Source organism: Olea europaea, unplaced genomic scaffold (assembly GCF_002742605.1).
Source record: "Olea europaea var. sylvestris unplaced genomic scaffold, O_europaea_v1 scaffold1093, whole genome shotgun sequence".
Classification (NCBI taxonomy): Eukaryota; Viridiplantae; Streptophyta; class Magnoliopsida; order Lamiales; family Oleaceae; genus Olea; species Olea europaea.
In genome coordinates, this window is record NW_019228292.1 from 8136 (window position 1) to 20795 (window position 12660).

A 12660-nucleotide genomic window follows, 5' to 3' on the forward strand; every position below is an offset into this window, starting at 1 on the left:
TTACATCATTGGGATCAACTGTTTAACAGTATTATGTCTAGACATATGTGTCTAGACTTATCGTTATATGTAACTTAGTATCTTATCAAATATAGCTAGCTAATGATCGATTTATTTAATATATACACATTCTCACCACGAAAAAATCCTCTCATGAATCTACATGCTTCTCATTAGCTTTATCTAAAGCTTTTATCAACTTTTAAACACGATTGGAGGATTTCTTATCATTGCACTAGTCAATCATTTCTTTTAGTTGAAGGGCGTTCAATTTCCAATATTGAATTATCACAATGCATTTGAACTTTATGAATATTCTTTAAATATTCCAATCGTTCTTGCTTCTTCTAACCCTTTCAGTAGCGGATTGACTATCACAGTGTATACTTATTGAACATTTTCAAAGCCGTTCTACTTATTCTCTGATTTTATCCAAAGCAATGAAGTCAGATTCCATAGGTGATCGAGCAATACACATTTGCTTTGTCGATTTCCATGAGATAGCAGCTCCACCAAGGATAATAACATAACCTCTTGTGGACCGAGAATCCTTCATGTTGGATATCCAATTAGCATCACAATATCCTTCGAATACCATAGGATATCTTGTGAAATGTAATCCATGGGTCATAGTATCTTCAAATACCTAAGGACCTTTGTTAATGCCACCCAATGATTGTGATCATGGCCTGGATTACTTATGAATCTACTAAGCAATATCTGGTCAAGTACAGTTCGTAATATACATTACACTGTCAATCACTTGTGAATACCTTAGTTGTGACACACTTCACCTTTATTCTTGACAAAGTGTAAACTTGTGTCAATAGGAGTTTTCGCAATACTTTATCATACTTCAAACTTCTTGAGTATTTTCTCAACGTAATGAGATTGGGGAGGTACAATTCCTTCAATGTTCTAGATATTTTTATCCATAGTATTACATCTGTCACACTCATGTCTTTCATGTCGAAATGCTTCGTTAGCATTTTCTTGATGTTTCGCAATCATTTCGTGACTATTACCCATTATTAACATATTGTCTACATATAGATACACAATTACATAGGCATTTGGTGTATTTTTCACGTATACACACTTGTCACATTTGTTTATTTTGAATCCGTTTAACAACATTGTTTTGTCGAATTTTGGTCCGATTGCTTAGGAACTTATTCCAAGCCATACAAGAACTTAATAAGTTTACAAAGCTTATTGCTTTTACTTGGAGACACTTGCTCCATATATACCTCATCTTCTAACTCAACATTTAGGAATGTCATTTTCACATCTATTTGATGAATCTCAAGGTTATGTATTGCCATAGTTGCAATTGGTAACCTTATCGAAGTGATTATTATCACGGGTGAGTAGATATTAAAGAAGTCAAGTCCTTCTTTCTAGCCCTCTTACTACGCCTTGGTTTTATCTCATTTGAAGATCCATTTGTAGTTTCATACGTTCTCTTATTTGAACTTACATTTTTCTTATCTTTGTAAGGAAACACTTTTTCAAAGAATATCGCATTCAATGATTCCATTATGGTACCCTTGTATATATACAATTTGTGTACAAAGAAACAATATGCACTACTATTATTGGTGTATCCAATAAATATGCAATTAATCGTTTTGGGACCAATCTTTATTTATTTAGGCTTAGAAACTTCAATTTTTGCCAAACATCCCTACACTTTTAAGTATTGGTAGAACGGATGATGACTTTTTCATAACTCATATGAAGTCTCTCCCATTTCTTGATAGGTATAGGAAATTGTAACTTTAAACTAATTAAGTTACCCCCACAATTCCTAAATTAAGAATATATATGCAAGTCATAGTTTTACTATTACACCCACACGTCCTAAACTTTTCATATAAGTTATCAAGTATTTACGATAACCCCCACATTTTTGGGTTATACTTGAATTTAGAGTTATCAACTCCTTCATAGTTCAATTCATTTATCATTTAGATAATATTTATATCGATGTTTCATGAAAATTTAAGTACTTTCAAAATAGTGATCATCGATTCACACAAATGAAAACTCATTTTCCATTCGAAGTTGTACTTCAATCAACTATAATAATTTGATCATTCAAGTTACATCAAGGTCATCACAAAGACTAGCAATACTATCAAAGCATAAACCAACTTGGTTCTACACTTGAAGTAAAATTCAATAATAAAGAAGACAAATCATCTTCAAACATGTGCAACTTTTCATATTTGTGACATGTCACATAATAAGGTGCATATTCACTATATAATAACTGAACCATAGGTTGACAAGTTGAGTTCTCAAAAGTCACAACCATTCAAGAGGGCACACCTCTTGGAATTAATTTCTGTGAGGAGACATACTCCTTTGAAACTAACCACATCAAAAGTCATGATTTTCCATATGAAAAGACACGCTTTTTCATCATTTCATAATATTTTTCACAACTTTGCATAACGTAGTTTTTATCCTTAAAATTTAAATGTCATTTTTCAATCATTATATTCAAAGATATCGGTACCACCGTCAATTATAGACACCGTTTGTGCTTCTATAAATAATTTCATATTCCAATAATTGGATAAATAATAATTAAGACAAAACACATTTTGCCATACTCTTATGCAAATATAGTTTAGTATAAGTCGTCTCATTTAATTTCATCAAATTAAATGAGGCTTAACAATTTATCATGTAATTTTTCATATTCCTTTGAAGGAATAATCATTAATCAAAGTAAATGAATAGCAACCTATATTCCAAACATTTATAGATTTATTGTATAGATTTATTCCATCCATAAGAATGTTGATATTTTGTGCCATAGCCATATTTGCAATCTTATTATCACAACAAGAGTTGGCATATCCATAATTAAATTAACAATGGCCGACACCAGCATCATGCAATTCCACAACTAAGTTGTATATTTCAAATAAAATGAAATTGACATAACTCTAATCAATTACATTCATGCAGTCAATGATACTGCACATTTTTCCATGAGTCAAAATGACAAAAAAGATATTCTTCCTTACACAAATTTGACGTCCAAAACTCAAATTATTATGCAAAATTAATTCAGACATACCCAATTACAGATTTGACATTAAAACTGTTTCATGCCAAGCAAAATTAAATGGACGTAGTCACGCAAATAAAATTGTCAAAAGCCACATGCTTTTTAAAGTCTATAAACTTTTGTTGTAAAGACCAAATTCCATAATTACACACATTCAAGATCACGCATTTCAAGAGTAAATTAATTATCTTTAATTTTATCACAAGTGAGAGCATTTATTAGTGTTGTATAAAACATAACATTCGGATTTCTGTGATCAGCCAAAACGGTAATTTAAAAAAAAAAAAAATCAAAGACACTTATTGGCAGCCGTCAATAATATATACAAATCTTATCTGCATTCACTCTATTGGTGGCACGAGTTGATCTGGAAATATTGAACAAATAATATATAAACATCATAATAAAGGGTAACAAAATTTGAGGCATTTTTAGGTAATGATGCAGTCCCGACAACAAAAGATGTCATCATACCGTTTTAGAGATATATCCGGATTACAGCAACAAATGCCGTTTACAACGTAATTTTCATAGATTTTGCAAATATGGATCAAACATGAATTCAAACATACATGAATATAAGATCATGTAATTTTTAATTATTTATATACTTCCAATCCCAGATATGTTTATCCATAAAGCAATATAAAATGTATTATAACAGAATTAAATTGTCGACAGATTTATTTTCAAACTAACCGTAGTCGTACCTTAAAGTGGTCTTATAGGCCTCCATCAATAACACTGAATATAGTTCACAGAGAAGATAGCTTACTGATTTTCCAGAATCAGATTCCAACAAGAATTAGAACATAAAATGCACTGAATAGATTGATTTAAAACACCAAACAATCACTGAAAATTTGTCTTAAGTTTCTTGGATTCGACTTATTTGTGAGTGGTCAAGATGATTGTTTGTGAGTGCAAAGTTCAACCTGCAGAAGCGTAGTTAAACAACAATTTTATGAAGTGGAAGTGTAGTAGGTGAGTATAACTCTTTCCTTAAGATAAATTGCCCGCTACGGTGCTTACGATTGAATGATAAATGTCTCTCAAGATACAACGGATACACACTTGTGGTATCAGCACTTCAAACCACAAGAACGACGAAACTTCAACAAAATTTTCCCTCTACAAAGGAATGTTATGAGAATGAGAGAAAGATGAATTATAAGAGAAGAATGGATGTTCAATGTAATGGTGTACTCAAAATCACGTCCAAATGATCCTATTTATAGATGTAGAAATGATACAAATGAAGTAGTATGGGCCAAAACATGCATCCTTTCAAAAAGTTGCAACACTTAGCCAAAACCTATTTTCGAAAAGTTGCAACACTTGGTCAAAACCTGCATCATTTCGAAAAATTGCAACACTTCATTTCTTCCAATTTTGGACCGCAATTTCTCATTCATCCGAAATTGGTTTTGAGATTTCAAATATACCACGATGATCTACTTGACGAGTAGAATAAGTTAGTCTATTTACTTTTATAATTTAACCATCAGATCAAGTCCGAATATTTGGTCGAAGTTAACACGAAGTCACACCTTTTCTTACTTAACCAAATTTTTTCGATTAATTCGGTTGATTTTTGAACCAATTCCAACAATGATTATTAAGGATTTGTGCTTCCTCATTCCATTTCTTATTTCTGTAGAGTAAGAAGACAATATTGAAGTAAACCTTTCATTTTCCCCCATATCAATGAAGAAGGGTGACGTAAGTTGATTCTTGTGAAGAACTAGAAGCGAAGCGCTACAAGTGGTCTTGGAAAGCATCTCTGAGGTCAAAAATCAAGTTTTTGTGCTAGCACTAAAACGCTAGATGAGACATAATGGAAAATGAGTTACTCATTGGGGGCATGGCGAGCAGGTAAGTAACATGTAGGAACCTATCGAATGGTTCTTTTTTAATTCTAAAGTTTTCAAGAGCATTTTCATGACATGGTCCAAATTCGATTAGTTCCTTCAAGGTTTATTGGTTTACCTCTTTGATGACTGCTTTCTCCTTCTCCTGCTACCAATTTCTTTCTACTTCTGATATCATTCGTCTGCTGATTTGAATTTTGTGATTAGATGAGTTGTCACCGTAGATTTGTGCTACATTAACAAGTAAAAGATACTTTTAAGTAAAAAAATAAAAACATTGCTTATTTTAACAGTAACTCTCATCTTATTATCCCAAATAAGTATCTCATCTCCAACTTCAATGGATAAAAAATATAATTATTTGAATACTTTCTTATTAACGCGAACTTTTTAAACTAGCCAAAGATGTTCGTATCATATCTCCTTTCAAGCTCAACCTTCCTTTTTAAAAATTTTGGTTAGTCGACTGTCGATCATAGGAAGGCAAAATTAACTTTTGGTAAGTGCTGATGTGGCATTATTTTCTAACTTACAGTTTCTGTTCCATATTGTACGGTACAATTGAGGCTAGCCCCGTCGTATTTGATGACTGGTAAGTCAGGTGAAGCATTTTGGGATGGTATACAGGCCGAGAAGGCCTTTAACATGCAGGCTTTTGTCCTTGCCAGTCTCGGAATCGAAAATGATGCTCAAGAATATTGTTCAATGTATGTCTTCTTTGATATAAGAAGCTTAAAACTTGGGGCATTGAGATCGTCATGGAAAGGTTAGAATCCAGTTCATCTTTTATTCGAATTGGGATTTGATAGAATATGAGAATGTATGTAAAAATCACCATCGGTTTCGAATTCAACGAGTTGAAGGCTTGTTATAGTTGAATTCCACCTCTACTACGCAGAAAGTAGTCAGCTCAATACACAAATGTACAGATCACTTGCTTATTTCAAATTCTAAGTAGACGGGGTTGATGCATTTTTCATTGTCCCTTTCTTGCCAATCATACAGTACTAGAATTAGAAAGGATTATCAAAAGAATGCTTAGATATAGGGTTAATTATACAGATGGTCATTGAAGTTTTCAGTAATTACTATAATGGTTACTCAAGTTATTTTCATACGTTAATAGTCACCCGAGTTTTAACTATTATACTAGTGATCACTCGATCAAAAGAATTAACAACAAAATCTTTTTTAAGACCATAAAGTGCTACATGTTATGATTCACGTTATTTATAATGTCAAGTCAACAAAAATCACCATTAAAAAAATTGGTTTTACTATAAAATTTAAGTTAAAAAATCTAATAAAAATAAGACATCCTATTTGTCAAGCGAGGGAATCTAAGCATTACATTTTTCTCATCTGAATGTGTTTAATGTTCAATTTCTAATTCTCTAAATTTGCTGATGTGGTGACTTGTTTACAGTTAATGGTGCCCTTTATACCAAGTGACGATTAGTGTAACAATTCTTGACTAATTATTACCACAAAAAAAATAACTTCATTGACCATTGAATTTATTACTGGAAACAGACAAATTTAATGACCATTGTTGTAATGAACTCTTAAGATAAACAACAAAGGCTACCTTTATAGAAAGAAGTTCTCAAAGTCGAAACATTCAAGAAGGAAAGCAAATCTAGTACCCTGAAAAGACAACAAAGATGAATATACTTTTTTATCACAAGAAATGTCACTCGAAGAAAGAATATCCCACTCATGCATTAAGATCTGGAGTTCTATTTTAAAACGTCAACCATATTAAGAGGATTCGTCCAAACCATTACATGATGGAAAATATTGTTCACAATCAATAAACGGTGTATGGGATGAAAACGAAATTGAAATCGAAATGAAAACGAAATTGAAAACTGAACAGAGCCAAAGTTTGGCCCATGCGACCGCATGGCAAATATCCATGCGGTCGCACGGTGATGTACCGAGGCCACATGGCCTCGGACTGGATAAACCATGCGGCCGCATGGGTTAAAACCATGCGGTCGCATGGTTGTAAATTAGGGACCGTTGGACAATTTTTTGGTTTGAATTTTGGCGGCTTGTCATTTCATTTTGGAACCTTTTCGTGTGGCAATGTTTCATGTCTATAAATAAGTGATTAATGGACATTGAAAAAGAATTTCAAGTATGTGAAAAACATATAAACAAATCCATATGAAAGAATTAAACTTTCTTCCCTCCATATTCATGTTTTTCAAGTGTTCTTCAAGATTCGGGTGGAAAAATCATTTGTGCTTTTGTGATTTTCTACAACAAGGCTTGATCAATCCTACGAACAATTTGCCATAAAACCTTTTAAGCACCAAATTTGTATACGAGAAGGGGCAAATATCGTTTGAGGACAACGAATCATTTTCGTGTTTGAGCCTTCCATATTGTTTTGTTTTCTTTGTTAATTTCCATCTTCTTGAATTTCTATTCCTTAATTTTCATCTCCATTTTCTTGATGGCATAAATTTCCAACATTACATATTGGTATAGATTTTCTTCTTTATTTAATGTGAGATTTATCCCTTAACTTGCCCTTGCAAAGATGATGGCTCATTTGAACAAGTCAATCTTGAAATTTGCATACTCATTTTTTGAGTTTTATATCATACTAATAATAGTTGTGCTACATGTATATAATGACTTATATACATATGATGTGATGAAATATAATTTGGTCAAAATTTCTTCAACCAAATTTAAAAAAAATATATATATATATGATATGATGAAATATAATTTGGTCAAAATTTCTTCAACCAAATTAAAAATATATATATATATATATGATATGATGAAATATAATTTGGTCAAAATTTCTTCAACCAAATTAAAAATATATATATATATATATGATATGATGAAATATAATTTGGTCAAAATTTCTTCAACCAAATTAGATGAAGCTTTTTCCACTACCTAAATAACCTAATTTTGAAATGCTGAGTCATTTGTTGGAAAATGTTTTCCATAAATGTCGTCTACTTCAATTTACTCACCAGTCAAGCCATCAATCATCATCATTATCTTTTCCTAGATGAAAAAATTTTAAATGTATGAAAATAACGTGTCTGTATTTAACACGTATGTTTCCATCTAATTCATTGACTAATTTATAAACTTCATCTTAAACACAACAGTTTCAACCCTTTAATTATTCACCTTTTAGAGATAATAAAATGATCGATTTTTGAATCATTACATATCAAACTTAACTGTATGATAATTAGCACAAAACGTTTTTATTTTTCAATATTAATGTGCAAAATATTTCTTAACTTTTGTTTTTTTGACATTTTCACCCATACTTTCACATTTTATTGCGAAAATTATCATTTTCATCAATTTTCTCAATAAAATAATGTAAAATGACAAATATACCGTCTTATTCAAATTATAAAAAAAAGAAAAAAAAAACAAATTAAAGAACAAATTGCAATCATACATCCAAAATTTAAAAAAAATGCAAATGAGTCCAAATTTATTATTAAAATGGTAATTAGCACAAACGTTTCTACCTTTAAATATTTTTGCGCAAAATGTCCCTACCTTTCATTTTTTGACAATTTCAAATAAATAATAAAAAAAGAAAGTGATTTTTATTTTTATTTTTATTTTTTAATTATTTTTTTGAAATTTATTTGTTCTTTTTTGAAAATTTTGGGGCTATAATTACAATTTGTTCTTCATTTTCCTTTTCTTTAAATAGGAGGGCATATTCGTCATTTACAATTTTTAATTGAGAAAATAGATAAAATGGATGATTTTCGCAATAAAATATAAAAATAAGGGTGAAAATGTTAAAAAATGAAAAGGTATTAATGTTTTGTACAATAATATTGAAATGTATGGATGTTTTGTGTTAATTACCCTTTTAATTATTTAGATGGACTTATTTGTGCTTTTTAAAAAGTTTGGGAGTGTGATTGCAATTTTTTCTTTAATTTTTCTTTCTTTTTGTTTTATTTTATTTTATTTAAATAGGAGGGTATATGTATTATTTTATATTTTTTTATTGAGAACTTCGATGAAAATGATGATTTCTGCAATCAAATATGAAAATAAAGTTGAAAATATATTTAAAAAAAAAATAGATATGGACATTTTTCACTAATTATCCTTTAGCTGTGCATGAGAGGCACACATCTCATTAAAGCGTATGTTAGACGATATCTAATTCCTTAATTTATTTATGAACACCAGCTACTGTTTATCTTTTATTTTTTTTCGAACTTATTTTCAACAACACTTTTTATTGATCTTACAACTTTTATCAAATTTTATTCACAAATTTTATTAATTTTTGTCACAATTTACAAAAAAATGCCAATCCAACATGGACTCAATGTTAGGTAGAAAAGACGTTTCACTAACCCATTTAACAACTAAATAAATGGTTATAAAATTCCAAAGAAATAGCCAATTAGACATATTTAAAAAATGTACATAGAAAACAATGAAAGCAAGTTGCTGAAAAATGAACGGTGCGTGGGTGGGTGCCAGTATGATAAGCACTAGGTCCACATTTACAAATAAAGATAGTTAGATCTGCTTATCGCCTTTCTTGACTTTTTTCTAACTAGCGTCGGAGGTGATAAGTGACTGATTATGAATAAGGAGACGTAATGGAGTTGAATAGGACCTTTTGCTTTTCAATTTCGCTTTCACTATCCAAGAAGTCAAGTTGGACTACAATTTTCATTTTTTTCCTTTTTTTTAATTTGACAGCCAATTTTCTATAATCTTTATGTCACTATCATGTCTCCAAGTTACTTTATAACAAAATATTCAAGATATTGATGCATTTTACTAGCTGTAACGCAGTTAAATTTTAATATATGTCTAATCTTGTAAGAAGATGGTACTAAAACATGCAATTGGGAATAAATACCTGCGTTTTGTTAATTCTATTTAAAGTTATCTGATTTATGAACACTTTTCAAGCAAGCTAATATTAAAGTAAATCAAAATCGAGTCAAACGAATCATTTTAGTTTGGACCGAGTTAATATTTAACAGGTTATGATTCTTACCATTGAGAATAGAGCATTCTTCTATGGTTCTCCATTCTAGTTACATGATTAAATTTTAGTTCGTTTCCAAGTGATTTTTTTTAATAGTTTTTCTATTGAACCAACCATTAGTTTGTGACATTCATTATAATCAACACTTCTATAGTCTAAAATAAAAAACATGGAAGTGAAACAAAAAAAGAAAATATTACATGTCAATTTGTAAATTATACAATCTCTCAAGTATAAAAATAACCAATCCTAAACCTAAACAAATATTTTTCTTTGTAGGTCATGATGCCATCTCATTTCTTATTTTAAACGTGTTTACTAGCAGAAGATTTGGATTATTCATCGCTTAATTTGGAATTAGCAGAGAAAAAAATCAAACAATTTATCCACTTGACATTGCCGGCAGCTGTGACATCCAATACACTATGAGTCTTGACTATGAATCAATGATAAGATGAGATTGAGGACAAGTGCATTGAACACTTCACCTAATATAAAAAATATTGTTACCTTTTTTTCATTCATATATAATTGAAATATTGAACGGCTAACTTTTTTTTCTCTCGACATAATATATTGATTTTTTTATGAAGAATTTATTAAATTTGAAATTCTATCTTAAAGGTCGACTTTGTTATGAAAGTAATATAAATACTTAAATATTGATTGATGCTTTTATGTTTAAACAATGTAATAAGATTTAATTATTTCAGATATACATGTTAGTTTTAAATTTTCTGTATACTCTTTGAGAATTTTCCAAACACACTAAAACAACTGGGTTTCTTCCAAATCAAATCTTGTCACTCTTTGTTCACACGGATCTCTGGCTCTACATCAACATTTGTTCTCGTATGTATGGATGACATAATCATCACTCGTGACAATGATTCTACCATTTTGCATTTGTAAATTTTTCTTGCACGGAAGTTTTTAATTAAAGATATTCATAGACTAAAATATTTTCTTGATATTGAAGTTGCCCATTCTCGCAAAGGTATGCTCTTATATATCAGTGCAAATATACTTTAGACATTCGTAAAGATGTAGGTATGCTGGGTGCAAAGTAGTCATATTTCTTATGGAACGAAATCTCTACGTTACCCCTTACGTAATCCTACATCATATTGTCGCCTTCTGGGCCGCCTCATTTATCTTACTGTCACCCCACCCGACCCGACAATATTGTCTATTTTGTGCACATTCTAAGCCAATTCATACATGCCTCCACATATTGGCCACATGGATGCTGCTACCAGAGTTCTTCAATATCTCTCAAAGGCTCACCTGAAAAGGCATTCTTCCATCTTCTTCAAGTGGCTTTTGTGATTCTGATTCGACAAAATGTCCAACTAGTTTCTTGGAAATCTACGAAATATAATACTATTTCTCGCTATTCTCTTGAGGCAGAGTATCAATTAAGTCATGGCCACAGCTACTTCGGAACTCTAGTATTTTTTGATGGATCTTACAGTTTGTTTGAGGCTCACTTTTTTGGAAAAATAGACTTTGTGATAATGATTTTTTGAAAAATGTATAGTTTAAAATAGTGTAGGCATTTACTTATTATTGTTGTGGGCCTGCGAGCTCCTTATTAAATAATTGGGCCTGCGAGTCCGTTGTTATTATTGTGGGCCTGCGAGTCCGTTTTCTTTTAGGCCTGCGTGCCAACTAGTATAGGATACATGTTGCAAGTTGGGCTAATTGGAGGCGCAAGAAGAGGTGGACACCATGAAGATGGTGTATTGGTGTTGGTCCAATACTGTACCCCTTAGGAATTGACCAACTAGTTTTCCTTTTGGTTCGGGAAAACTAGATAGAACAAGTCCGTAATCATCCATACTATTGTTATTTATATATGTATGTATTTATTCACATAGTAGATGTATGTTTAAATATATGTATGTATATGTAGTTGCTTGATGAGACCATTGCACATTAAATCCCTCGTTAAAAATTATTAAGTTAGTATTATTTGCCTTCCATCATTATAGTGAAAAACGAGAATCCTAAATCGACCTTAGCTTGTTGAGTACACTCAAGGCTAGTCTATTAGGGATATGTTTGACACTATGAAATATTTGATATTTCTGAATGATGGGTTTAACTTAACTAAAATTTATCTTTTGTTGAGTACACTCAAGGAGATAAGTTTTAGAGGCATGTTAAGCTAACACATAAGATGTGTGAAGACAAAGAAGTTGTCGGCTTAATGATCTGGGAGTTGTATGGAGATACAATTGATGATAAAATCTACCCAAATGTTTTATTAGGATTTGTTGAGTACACTCAAGATCCCGATACAACGAATGGGATCCCAGCCCACTGTGAATCAAGTGTGGATTCAAATAATTTATGTATGAGGGTCATGAATTTATTTTGGACAGTGGGAGCATGTTTAATTAAAGTCCATATTGAATTTATGCACATGCATTATAATACATATTAATTCTATTTTTTTCGTCATTTACAGTTTTTGAATCATGAGTAATCATATGAATTTGAGAGGCATACTGAATGCCAACAAACTGACCGGACCAAATTTTCTCGATTGGCACCGCAATTTGAGAATCGTTCTCAAGCATGAGAAAATTGGATATGTCCTTGAGCAGTCCTTTCCATTGGTGCCTACTGAAAATTCCACTCAGGAAGAGGTGACTGCTTACAATAAACAC